The sequence below is a fragment of the Argopecten irradians genome, unplaced genomic scaffold, assembly GCF_041381155.1.
Source record: "Argopecten irradians isolate NY unplaced genomic scaffold, Ai_NY scaffold_1128, whole genome shotgun sequence".
Taxonomy (NCBI): domain Eukaryota; kingdom Metazoa; phylum Mollusca; class Bivalvia; order Pectinida; family Pectinidae; genus Argopecten; species Argopecten irradians.
In genome coordinates, this window is record NW_027188595.1 from 1 (window position 1) to 15,095 (window position 15,095).

General features: G+C 35.9%; 1 pseudogene; it reads left to right on the forward strand.

The window, feature by feature from the left end:
• Nucleotides 1–4,660: 4,660 nt before the first annotated feature.
• Nucleotides 4,661–13,851, forward strand: LOC138313970 (uncharacterized; annotated as a pseudogene).
• Nucleotides 13,852–15,095: the final 1,244 nt, after the last annotated feature.

The window sequence follows — 15,095 nt, forward strand, 5'->3', positions numbered from 1 at the left end:
GATCTTGCAGAATTGCCTTACAGTGTTATAATGAATGCAGTAAATGTATGTCTCATTGGTGTGATTGATTTAAAGGCAGTTCATGTGGTGACCGAAAAAAAGGTAAAATCAATACTTTCAGAGTGATCAGGGAACATTGATAGTCAAGGCGGGGAAAACATAAGACGACATGTGTTATACAAATAATGTTTAATTGATTTTCATTAAATTGTCTCGAAGATGACGATTAGTGTGTTATGAACGATAAGCTTAATATGTTTTTGACAAAAAATATAAACAGCTAATGTCATATTGTGTTTTAAATTTAAATAATCTTTTATTTATTCATTTCATTTCAAGCATGTACATGTCATAGAATATAAACAAATATCAGGTATATGCTTAAATCATATTACAGTTAAATTCACAATAAAGAATTTGATTGAAAATCATTACAATATTAAGCTTCCACAGTTGAAAATTACTTCTTTTTGTTCACACAATTCTTCTCCTGGACTGTTTCCAGTTGAAATGATACATGCATGCTGACATTCTGTAAAACATAAGGAAACAATAAATGTATTAACAGAGTAATTACTGAAAAGGCTAATATCATATAATTAAACATTTTAATCATAAATAGCAATACCAGCATAGAGGAAATATTATTGAAGTTTAATTCCCGCTGTTCTTCAGTCCTCCTGTTCTTACATGTAAGAGTTTTGTCCTTCATAAATTGATTGTAAAGTACAGTCTATAGCAGTTCTTATATAATGTGCACAAAGAAGTATAAATACACACGTATGCATGGGTACAGTGGTAAATTAATAAGTTATACAGAAAATGATGGTGCTGATCATGAAAATCGTTAAGTCTATTTTGTTGAGTAAAAAGTTAAAAAAAACTAACATTGTTCACACCCTAAAATGTACCGGTAATCGCACTAAAACTAGTGATCATGTGGGTTTTTGTGCGATTGCATTTGTAAGACTGAGCCAGGTGGTAGAGATTAGTTCCGCTCGAGTGATCACACAATGCAAGTGAGAGTCGGGAATATGTTTATGTAAGTTTTAATTGCTAATCTCTGATGCTTGTTGGTAAAATATGTGTTCAGGATAATTGCTAAACAATTAACAGTTTTCTCTACATTTGTTACAGATTGAAACAGCTTTTTAAGTGTCGTTTTACGGAAGAATTATGAAGAAGAAATCGGCATTTTCGTCGATCTAGTAGTCCAAAAAATATCACTTCGAGTTATATGAACATTCCATATATGATTTATGTCATTCGGCCAAAAATTTACTTCGTATTACCTAGTTTAATGAATATGCTGTATGTATATGATCAGAACGTCAAGCTCCTGTGGTGAAAATAACTAAAATGTTTTAAAAGTATGGTTTAGTGGTAATCTCTGAACGTGATTAGTATATAGATATAATCTGATATTTATACATGTGCTTATAAAATTATCGATAATAATGGATGTGGTAAATATTCATACCTTATTAACTGCCGTTAGTTTTAAGATTACGCCACCTTGGACATTTACAAAATGTTCACCGTCTGTCACGTGCTATTTTATCAGTAGTCCAAGTTTGTCCAAAATTTTGTTAGAGTTGTCTTTCTTCCATTGTGGATTTACACGTACATGTGGTTAACGCAGCCGTGATAAACAATAACGCAGCCGTGATAAACAAATCTCCATATCGTCCTGAAATATATTTGCTCCCGAACTAATATGATTCAAAGTGCAAAAATCATTATTGTAACAATTTTAATGTTTGAGGTGAAATATAGATTTCATTTTTTCCGTTGCGGGATAATTGTCACTAGTAGGGACTAAACGCGTGGGGCGAAGCGAAGTATTTTCGGGACGAAACGTCTTCATGTATTGAAAACAATATTTTCGGGACGAAAAGTCTAGATACATTGTACACAATTCAAGTGAAAATTTTCCAACCTAAGATCATTTGGATGATGAATATGGTAAGGATATGAAAGCAGTAATCTACTATTCCTATTTCAACATTACAGATACGCTTTTTCAGTAACTTTCATATTCAAAATTTGCTATTTAAAATTCCCGGTAAAATCAAAGTTGTTGAATACACTGCCGCTAGGAGCGCTAGTATCTGCGAGCAAGTTCTTAGCCAATCATATTGAAGAAATTGACTGTAAGAGAATTTTGCAACCACGATCACAATGGCGAGGTGACCCTCGCCAAAAATGAAACGAACACTTTTTACCAAAATGGAGATATTTGCTTGTCAGTGAATTCAAAATATTCTTGAACATTACAAACAAGATATTTTATTGTTTTATAATATGTTACTTAAAACAGGTTTGTAATAGTTTCAATCAAAAATCTTGCTTTAAAATTTATAAAGATTATTACAATAACAAGGCAATGTGTAATGGAAATTGATACCATTCAAGGAATGATGTATCTATGTAACAGTGATAATAAGAACATCCTAAATACCTATATTGGTGATAATTACATATAATAAGGAATTTGATATTTATTTGTAATAACAAAACACGCACCTCGCACAACATTCACGCAACACACCGCATACACGGGAGGCCGTCCTTACAAGACCATAGCTGTTAATAGGACGTTAATCTAATAAACACACTACATACATGGGAGGCCGTCCTTACATGACCCTGGCTGTTAATAGGACGTTAATCTAATAAACACACTACATACATTGGAGGTCGTCCTTACATGATCCTGACTGTTAATAGGACGTTAATCTAATAAACACACTACATACATTGGAGGCCGTCCTTACATGACCCTGGCTGTTAATAGGACGTTAATCTAATAAACACACTACATACATTGGAGGCCGTCCTTACATGACCCTGGCTGTTAATAGGACGTTAATCTAATAAACACACTACATACATTGGAGGTCGTCCTTACATGATCCTGACTGTTAATAGGACGTTAATCTAATAAACACACTACATACATTGGAGGTCGTCCTTACATGATCCTGACTGTTAATAGGACGTTAATCTAATAAACACACTACATACATTGGAGGTCGTCCTTACATGACCCTGGCTGTTAATAGGACGTTAATCTAATAAACACACTACATACATTGGAGGTCGTCCTTACATGACCCTGGCTGTTAATAGGACGTTAATCTAATAAACACACTACATACATTGGAGGTCGTCCTTACATGACCCTGGCTGTTAATAGGACGTTAATCTAATAAACACACTACATACATTGGAGGTCGTCCTTACATGATCCTGGCTGTTAATAGGACGTTAATCTAATAAACACACTACATACATTGGAGGTCGTCCTTACATGACCCTGGCTGTTAATAGGACGTTAATCTAATAAACACACTACATACATGGGAGGTCGTCCTTACATGACTCTGGCTGTTAATAGGACGTTAATAATATTAACAGACGATCGACATTTAACAAGACTTTGATTAAAACTAGTTTGATGCAACGAAAACCTTGTTTGTTTGGTTATTTATAATTTTAATTTCAGTATTATAAAGTAAAAAATGGTACAATGGCTTTTTGATGTACCTGGGATTAGTCCAAATAGCATAGTAGTTTTCTTCGATCGTAGTGACGCTGGCAAATTCAGGATTAGTCCAGACTGGGCCTAGATGCTGTAGTTTCCTGCTGTTATATTGTGGTGGAAGGGATTGAACCCATCAGAAAAGTATGAGAGAGCATTGACATCTCTTTCTACTTCCTCGACAAACTCATTCCAGGCAGGAGACTCATGGAGGTCTTGAACAAATCTGGAAGGCCTCGGCTTTGTTGTCTGCAAAAGTCTAGCCATACCAGAAATCTCTTTCAGCTGCTGGAGTCTGGGTCCAATGGGAATAGTGTAGTATCTAGAAAAAGAGATGTCACATATCATGAAAGGTGTTATGATACAGCATCCTGTCAAAATAAGTCATTTAGGTGTTTTCCCTATACAATTGTATCAATCACATTATGAATGGATTTTATCACATTGTTGCGTGAATAAAGAAAATGTTCAAAATATTGAAAGGTTAGAGCTTCTTGTTTTATTTACAAAAAAAATATAGTTGTATCTCGGAATAAAAAAAAACCCTTTGCACTATGGTGCATCTTTAAATTCAATTATAGATACCATTGAATAAAGCATTTAGGTAAAATAGAATAACAAAGACATGAGTTGATACTCATAAGCACACAAACAATTTTGTTAAGAAAAATAAACAGGACATAGATATTAAAATACATATACATGGGCCTATAGCATACACAATACTAACCATAGATAGGGCATTATACAATGCGTACTGTTAAGTGTTTATATAAGTCTGTCTTATAATATTTACAAATTGTGTAAGAAAAACATCAATATAACAGCGATGAGCAGGCCAAATATCAAATCTTAGCTACGCATTAAAATATTATAGAACTTAATTCAGATTTATTTGAACCCGAGTTGCTTTGGGACCGACCTCGATATGCTTAAGTTTATACCCACATGGCTGGGAATCCAGAGACAAGTAATTTCAGTTTTAGAAGACAATCAAAATGTTCGGATCAAAAGATTTTGGACTAATGTGTTTCTAGGGTTTCTTGATTTCAAAGCCTGAAGAACCGAAAGAGAGTCGGAACAGATGATTGCCTTTTCTATGCAGTGTTCTTCGATATGGTCAAGCGCCACACCGATACCACATGCTTCCGCAGAGAAAATGGAGGCAACATCCGGGAGTCGAATAGAGGAGCAGTGATTAGATGTACAGCATGCTGCCGCAACATAATCACCATTCTTTGGTCCGTCAGTGTAGATCTAAACATGGTCAGGAAAAGTCCTAATGCACTCTCGAAAGGAGGATTTGTGTTCTTCAGGTAATGCACTGGATTTTGCACTCTCACGAAGAGATAAAATGATATCAGGTGTTTGAATGAGCCATGGTGGTACATCTGATACAGTGTACTCGTCAATGGTGTCGAAACTTATATTTAGTTCCAGAAAAAAAATATAGGACAATTTTTTTCGTCGATGGTCTAGAGATGGCTCATTAGCTTCCACATGGAGACTCTTCACTGGTGTTGTTTGAAAAGCTCCAAGTGCGAGACGCAGTCCCTGATTCTGATAGTATCAAGCATCTGTAGATAGGAGCTGCGAGCCGATCTATAGACAATCGAGCCGTAGTCAAGTTTTGATCTAATAAGTGGCCGATAGATACGTAGAAGCATTTCACGGTCTGCACCCCAATCAGAACGGGAAAGAACTCGTAAAGAGTTCAGCACCTTCGAGCACTTATCCTTCATATTTTTGATATGTGGAACAAAGGACAGTTTCAATACAAATATTAGGCCATGAAATTTAGTTTGTTCAACAACTGGAATTTTAATTCCATTGAGTGTGAGGCCATTGTGTGGTTTTCGTTTTTGACAGAAGTGCATACAGACAGTTTTTGATCTTGAAAATCAAAAGCCATTTTCGGCAGCCAAATTTTGTTATTTGCCTAAACATTGTTGTAGTTGTCGTTCAATAGTGTGCATGTTTTTGATCTGTAACAGATCAAGAAACCATCCAAAAATAGAAATCCTTCCGTAGATTGGCATTTAGTTATTCAAAATTAACAGTATAACAGACAGGATACCACTCTGAGGGACACCCATGTTCTGTGTTTCTGTTTCTGAATAAGATGAACCTGTTCGAACTTTGAAATGCCTGTCCGATATAAAAATTATATTACTGTCTTCGGCGGCATGCTTCAGTGATATAGCACAATAAGACACAACCTTGATATACCGCAGTCTCCAAAATCACGCACCTCGCACATCCTTACATGACCTGGCCCTGCAGGTAGGGCGTTAGAATTGTACTTGCTGCCCCTATTGTATGATCGTAAAAGGCGACTAAATTTAGGATCTTATCTTTTCTCTTCTTTCTAACTCACTTTATACTTCCTAATGCCTCTCTTGGCACCGCCTCACTTTTGGCCTTGAGTTGAGCGTTCGCCCCTGTGAGGAAGGCTCTGGTGATCTGTCCCCCTGGCCGAAGACAACAACGCAAAGTCCTATAAAAGAAGGTATAGATTTTCTGTCTGCCTCGGCTGCTGTAGGGAGAGCGCTACAGCCAACAAGGGTAGAGGACGACTTGGTTCGCGGGCCGCATGTCCAGTATAATGTGACAACGGGTCGGGGTGTGGTTGCTTAGATGTACTTCCGGCGGTGCCCATGACTCCAAGAGAATATAGCACTATAAAAAAGGGCGCACAAGTACCACCTAGTACAAGAAGGACACAACATGAATATAACGCCGGCAGTCTCTCCGAAACACACGCACCCACTGCTGACTCGCAACAGGACAAACAACGCAACAACACCGCATACATGTGAGGTGGGGCCGTCCTTGGGCACATGTGATCCATGGAGCTGTTAATTAGGTACGTTAATTAATCAAAACAAACAAACAAACCAACAAAGTTGACCGACGGGTGTGGTGTGTTGCTTGTTGTCTTCGGATGTCTTCGGCGGCGTTGCTGGTCAGTGATATAGCTACTATTAAAAATGGCAACTATTTTTCCACTATACAAGACACAACATGAAAATACCGCAGATCTCCTAAAACACGCGCCTCGCACAACATACACGCAACACAGGACACCGCATACATGGGAGGCCGTCCTTACATGACCATAGCTGTTAATAGGCCGTTAATTAATCAAACAAACAAACAAACAAACAAAGTGACCGGGTGTGGTGTGTTGCTTGGTGTCTTCGGCGGCATGCTTCAGTGATATAGCACTATAAAAATGGCAACAGTTCCCACTATACAAGACACAACATGAATATACCGCAGTCTCCTAAAACACGCGCCTCGCACAACATACACGCAACACATCGCATACATGGGAGGCCGTCCTTTCATGACCATAGCTGTTAATAGGACGTTAATTAATCAAACAAACAAACAAACCTTACATGACCATAGCTGTTAATAGGACGTAAATTAATCAAACAAACAAAACAAGGAAGGATAAAGTCAGTTAGGAAGAAGAGAAAAGATAATATCCTAAAGGAGTAGGTGCACTAAGGGCCTATTTTAGCCCCATAATTTTATAAAAATTCAAACAACGTCAAACCTTACAAATACAGCTTTCCACAAGGGTTGAGTATCCATATTTTTGATATCGAATAAGATTTTCCACATTGAAAGCTTGTAAATGGATTAAATAAAGATATATATTTAAGCCATTTTGAGCGTTTTTTTTACAATATCTTGAAAAACGTAGTTTTAACATTGGCCGCAGTTTTTGTCCAAACACCGTATTTTGGTAACGGAACCAAAATAAAAATTCATTTCAGTATGCAAAATATCGAATTTGGACATAAATGCGGCCAATGCTAAAAAAAGAAATTTCTTTGAAATAAAATGAATCAGTTCTGCCCGAGATCGTAGCGGCTGTTATAATAATGTAAAACGTAATCGGGCACGGCTATCCGGAATTGTAAATCCTGGAATTCACTCATTGTGCATAATATGAACTATGTAATTGTTATAATGATAACTGTTTTAATATATTTTAAGACATTATCTTAAATTACCACCACTGTGTATAGTAAGTGTTATTCTAAAACATTCCGACGAAAATAATTTCCGGATAACACAATGTCCGTAATTATTTTTGGCCCGTGAGATCCGAACAACAGCGATTAAAATGCATCTCGTGTGTTATTGTTTAACGGACCGCTGGTGCACATAGAGCAATACGCGATTGTATTACTGAGTGTATTCAATACTTATCTTATAACCTGTTCGCTTTCTACAAAGCACTCATGAGATGTTACAGAGTCATGTATAACCTACTTATACTAAAGACGAGTTTACTCTAAATACTTCGTTGAAATCTTTTTTATCCATAGAGCTGAAACTAACTGAACTGCATTAAGCTCACGTCGTTGACTTCGTCAGTTGACGGGAACAGTCCCGGGAATTTACATGCAGTGATATGTAAGCATTACAACTAACGTTGAATAACAAGTATCAACTAATAGTAAATCAGCTTTAATTTGGAACATGGTGCAATACTGCACTAGGCCTAGATTTCTGGATTTATTTAGGTGGCCTATTATAATACTAACAGTTTCAGGTGTACTATAGCCTGACAGACGAATTTAGGCTTAGCCTCAAAAGTCGAATCCAGGACTAACCAGTATTGGCTCAGACTGAGCAGATAACGACATCGGGATTTGGATGGAAAATTTGTTAACGGATAAACATATTTCTTTGGCTTTACAGTTATTCTTTAAGCTATAAAGATAAACGAATATACAAAGATGAAGGTGTTTATTTTCGCCATTAAATTTTTCTAAAATAAATTATCGAAAATTGAACTAGAATCTACAAAGCATTGTTATTGGCTATTTTTGCTATTCTGTTCTAACAGGATCAATGTGTGTTAAATATATCTTACATGCCCGCACGGAACATGTAGTGTTCCGTAAGTCTTGTGGTTCTGTTCAATGGTGTCCCTAATGGTAAAACGACGGTCATTGATTTATTCAAGGCGAGTAAGTTTCGAATATCCAGATTATCATTCGGTTTTATTTTTTTTACTTTTCATTTTTATAAATTTATATCAAACACTATTAATTATACAGTTTATAGAATATTGATTAAATCAAATACACTTCTTGCTGAGTGTGATTGTGTAAACACGCGTCGTGTCTAGATCCATGTACAGTTGTATAAGTCACAATTGTATAAAGTGACACTAATTAGGAAGCCAGACTTGAGAGGATTATTAAACAATTCATAATTAGCAGTCATTGTTGTAGTAGTATTTTCCCTTGGCTGTATCTCCATTTGCCCACTTTTTATAATCTGACACAACTGGGGTTTCAAGTCACCGATCTTAAATTACATATACAAAGAAGGGGAAAAAAAAACCAAACCGGGACTTCAAACTTAATTCGACTCAACCGGAATTTCGAGTCAAGCGATTTTGAGATAACGAGTTTCGACTGTATAAAGTTCTGTATTATAGCACATATCTTACTGTAACACAGACACACTGTATATAGAGGTACCACTCTCCCTCTACAATACTGTAACACATACCACTCTCCCCTCACAATACTATACCATAGACACACTGTATATAGAGGTACCACTCTCCCTCACAATACTGTAACACAGACAGACACACTGTATATAGAAGTACCACTCTCCCTCACAATACTGTAACACAGACACACTGTATATAGAGGTACCACTCTCCCTCACAATACTGTAACACAGACACTGTATATAGAGTACCGCTCTCCCTCACAATACTGTAACACAGATACATTTATTCTGAAATAAAAAAAGAAGCTCACACTTTTAATTAATGGCAATAGTCGAAGGTCTAGTAACATTTTTTTACAGAAGTAAAATACTAAATTCCTGAGGTACAATACTTTCACCTAGTTCCAAAGAAAACAAGTTAAATATTGACTTTCAATCATAGTCCTAACAATACAATTTCTTCATCATAACTCAAATGTAGAAATGCATTACATATGATATATAACCTGTTGTGTTAGTGATCTGAAGGCTGATTTTCTTTACATCTGTATTGTAGGATGCCTGGGACAGGACCTAAGCACTTCCTGTGCTTAGATTGTGGTTTAAAAGAACAATTCTTAAGGAAAGGCTGTATGTTTGCCGTGATACATATTCATAATACACTGAACATTTAGGAAAAGGGCCACTGTGATGACAATGATGTTGATTGATCAAAAAGTGTTTTTTACGATATAAAAGATCATTAAAAGTAAGTGATTTCTACTAAAGACAATCTTGCGGATACAGAAAATGACCCTGACTACGTTCCAAGTGCTAAGAAATCTAGAGTAGAAGCACATCTGAAAAGTCCACAAAATATCCCTTTACCCCATATTATCGTCTGGAAATAGCCATTCCACTTGTTGCATTTGTAAAAAGCGGAGTCCGAAACTATTAACTTTGGCAACTGAGAGCAGATACAAATTGTTTGTTGAAAAAGGGCCACCTTCTGTTATCTGGATCTAGATGTTGTTGTAATCACATAGACAATGATAAATACTTCAAAGAGGAAGCACTGCGTTTAATCAAAGATTCCATTGAAGAACCAAAAACTTTCTTTAACAAAAGTGACATTTTTTATCGTTGATTACTCACATAAGAGCTATAGCCATACGCAATGAAAAGTACAGAATCGATTTCGATAATAGAAATACTTTGAATGACATTGATTATGTAACGCTCACTGGAATTACAAAGGATGATTTTGAAGACTTATGTTCGCATCTAAGTTCCAGTTCTTTACGATGCACCAAAAACCGATCCAGTCGAACATGTATTGCTTTGCTATTAGTCAAGTTAAGAACTGGTATGTCAAATCGGTTATTGTCGACTCTGTTTAATATCGGAAAGAGTAACATACGACGATCTTATTGTGTCAGCCAGAAAGTTCTTGGCATCCAATTTTACCCCAATGTATGTAGGGATTTGAACACATCAGTCGTGAGGATGTAATACACAATCACACACGACCACTTGCTCAGGAACTTTTCAGCAATATTTGCCAGAACCCAGCCATATTGGTAGTTGATGGGACTTACATATACATTCAAAAAGTAACAACTTCAAATTCCAACGACGGTCTTACAGCATGCATAAGCATCGCCCGCTGGTAAAGCCGATGGTTATCGTTACTACAACTGGCTATATTGTGTCGATTCTTGGTCCTATTTAGCGGATTCTAAAAACAATGATGCCTCCATATTGAAACACAATATTAGCAGCAACATGGAGCATATGAAAGATTGGCTGCAGGAGGATGACCTATTGGTAGTTGATAGAGGATTTCGTGATTCCTTGGATTTTATTAACGATCTCGGACTCAAGTGCAAGATGCCACATTTCCTTAACAGAGGACTAAAACAACATCCTACTGAAGAGGTAATTCAATATCATTGCTCGTGTTGAAAAAATAACAATTTTGCTGCTAGGTCTTTAAGTCATTGTTTGATTTGCTATTCCTTATCGATCAATCTGATTAAAATACAGATCCATATTATCACTACGTTGATTAAAATACAGATCCATATTATCACTACGTTGAATAAGAGGATCGATTGAGAAAATCCCATTAGGGGTCATGTCCAGGTGACCTTTGCAAATGGCCAATCAAATTGCCGCTGGCAAAATTTTTGACAGTGAGTTTCAGGGGACGAGTAAATATTTGAAAATCTGTCAGAATTATTTTCCGTGTATGTAGTCATCTCGCCCAAAGAGCACAACAAAGCTAATCGTATATATATATATGTTGGGGCGAAATAGCGTTGTCAATTGATATAGCAACGTGCAGAATATGCATTTTGATCTGAATTACACGTGGTATAAAGGTCATCCGAACATGACCCTTAACGGGATATTGTCCAGATCCTCTATTGAACGGAGTGGTTATAAGGATCTGTATTTCAATCAGATTGCTTATCGATTTAATGAATAAATGTTACTGAATAATCAAAGATGTACAGTTCTTTAACAGAAATGCTATAAGTTGACATTGAAAATTCGATTACTATAGATAATTGACATTGATTGTAACGCTCAAACTTTTCAAAAATTTTCACTTAGCGAAATCCTTTACAGGTAAAAAAACCGATCCATACTGGAATATACATATACTGTCACGCAGTTAAAGCTGGTATGTCAAAAGTACCCTTATTTTATCTGATAAGTAGCATTTCTTTTCAGCCTGAAAGTCTTTATATATTTTACCCCAAGGTATTAGGATTTGAACACATCAGTCTAATAATACACAATCACGACCACTTATCAGGAACTTTTCAGCAAATTTGCCAGAAAGATGGATTGATGGACTCGGTAATATACGGTGAAACAAAAATTCCAACATAGTCCTAACAGCCAAAACATCGCCATGGTAAAACCTACGAGTTTGACGTTCGTGTCTTGTGGCAGCATTGTGTAATCGGTAATCGCTTTTGTTTGTTTGTTTGTTTGATTTATTAACGTCCTATTAACAGCTATGGTCATGTAAGGACGGCCTCCCATGTATGCGGTGTTTTGTGTGTATGTTGTGCGAGGTGCGTGTTTTGGGAGACTGCGGTATATTAGTGTTGTGTCTTCTTGTAAAGTCTATACATATACATACATATACACGCAGATTAAAGCCAAAAGTACCCTTATTTTCTGATAACTTGCTTTATTGTCTTTATATACTTGATTGAATAGGCTAATTCATCCCGACTTATCACAAAGATAAGATGGATTGTGGAATCGGTAAATGGACGGCTGAAACAGTGGAAATATATCCAGAACATAGTGCCTAACAGCCAAATACCAGCCATAGGACACTATCTACGTCTTGTGCCAGCATTGTGTAACCGGTATCGCACACTTCTAAATACATTGCAGCACAGAAGAAGACCAGCGAGTAGCTGCAAAGATGAAGGTACATGTTGTATACTATAAATGACAATTCACTTTCATTAGTATTTACAAAGAATGTTTTATTTCAAACAAAACTGTGTTATAGATTTAGCTTTAGCAATTTAGCAATATGTTTATACAGCTGTACTTATAGATATTAGACGATCGTAGCTGCTTGGTACTGTATTATGGTATTATAAGCTATATAACCTGATCTTTCATAGTTATAGCTGTAAGTTTCAATATCTACATTATATAAATGTTAAATGATAGTTCATTCTACTCACTTTTTGTATAAGATATATTGCAGTTTCCATTTATTATAAAAGTATTTTTGAAAATTGTTTATACATACATGCACATTCCACGATACATGTAGTTATGCACAACAGCTCACTCGCTCAAGGTAAATTCAGATTTAGTGCAAGTTTCCTTTACTTTCAGGTCTTGGCAGCAAGCACGAACACCTTGCAGAATCGCGTGCAAGAGGAACAACTAGACCGAAGGACACGTGAATGGAAACCATTGGACGGCGCTACTTCAGTGGTGGAGTTCCCAACTCTCTCTGAAGAGGAACTTCGACACATTACCATTGGAGTGTATCAGTTAAAGCTCGCACGTTTCTATGCTTCAGAACACCTGAGTGAAGATGGCGACTTCAACATCATGGTAAATGATGAGGAGGACGGAATGCTTCGTGCCAGAATTCAAAGTCGACACACAAGTGCACGGTCTTATTTACTGTGGATTGAGTATAATCCTGCTTTAGTAACCGCATGGTACTGCCAATGTAAAGTTGGATCAAGAGTTGTAGGGACTTGCGCGCACATATCAGCTGTAATCTGGTACCTTGGCTATGCTCGTCACCTTAGTGGTGTGTTTGGTGTTAAGGACTGGTCCTCATATATAGAGGATGCTGCTAACATGCCTCAACTTGTTGATGAGTCAGACAGTGAAAACAGTGATCCCGAGGAATAATGTTTTCTTAATACTCATGTACATGTATTGCTATGACGAGAACCGTTGCATATACGTTTATTGAGTATCGGCAAACTGCACGTGGTATTTGGTTGCAGTTGTTTATGTTTTTGTGTATCTATCGAAAAACTGCACTTGTTCTCTGATTTAATTCTTTTTGCTACAGTGTTTAATATAGAAAGTGAAAGCTCTCAATATTTGTCGAGATATTGATGATTAAAGCTATTAGATGATAATGATGACTTTTATGAACACTCATTTTAATATTCACCTTTCGGTCGAAATGGAGTACATAGTTCTGCTAAAGCATTTTAAAGTAACAGAATATCGTGTACGTGTTATGCAGGTTAACATAGTAAAAGATAGAATAATCAGACCATGGATTATTTAATCTCTGCTCTCAGTCTGATTTACCTGTTTACCATCAAAAGATGTAAAGTGACATGGGATATTTTTATAATGGGTTAAATAAGCAGATTTAACAAAATACAAAATGATACGTATTGACGATACAGTGGACCTATTTTTTCAAATCCAGTGTAGACCATTGTGTTTTGACAATATTTATGTCAATAAAAGACAATTTTGATAAAACATTCTATAAACTTGAAAAAATCTAGCCGAACATTTGATTCGGTTATATATCATCTGTGTTAATTAATTTCTGTCAATTCGTATTCTTAGTTATGAAAGGACATTTCTAATAAATCTAGGTGACACAGATGCATTAAACACTTCTTTGCTCTTACTTCAATGATGTTTTAGAATGAAGTTTTTTGGAATTTCCTATTTTTATAAAAAAAAAAGCAGAAGGTTGGATTGTTAAAACGATACAGCGATATTTACAGCATGTTTGCGTATCGATATTCGATATGCTGCTGAAAACCGATACGTATCGGTATATCGATATATTGATCCAGCCCAAATTTTTATTAATGGGTTAAATAAGCAGATTTAACTTATGAATATTAAGTTAATTAGTGTTCCATAAAGTTCACTCCTGTCAAAATCATATGGGTCTTTAAGTTAGTTGTAATATGATATAGAAGTAATGACATTTATTCATGTTTTCAGTCCATAATCAATTGCTAATAATTAAAAGTATAACATATTTGATAAATGATGGTCAATAATATACAATATGTCTGGCTATAACTGCATTCGGTTTGATGATGATGTTTACAGGATTTAGATACTTTGATATATTTGTGTTGATTATGTAATATCAATAATCTTACTGGCATGTCTATGAATGTTGATTATAAAGATCTTATGACAAAGAAAATGATGATGATGATCTAAGTGGTGGTAGTAATGTGGCTTGTGCAGTTGATGCTGTAAAATGTTTAATGATATTTCTTGTTGCGAAGAATGATATAATTGTTATATCAGTTGTTGCTGATAATTAATATCATTGATAGTTATGACATTATCAGAATAATGTTAATTACTTAATCCTTGATTCATATGCTTGTTATTTTAATACCATTGACAGTTATTTAATTTATAATGATTTTTATTACTGAATAATATCAAAATGGGAAGGGATTCTAAAGGGATAAGAAGGGGTAGATGACGTAACGTGATTTACAGAACAGGATGCGAACCTCTGGCACACCGTAAAAAGTTGTAAGTTCGCAAGTCACTGGCGCAGCTGAAAATGCTC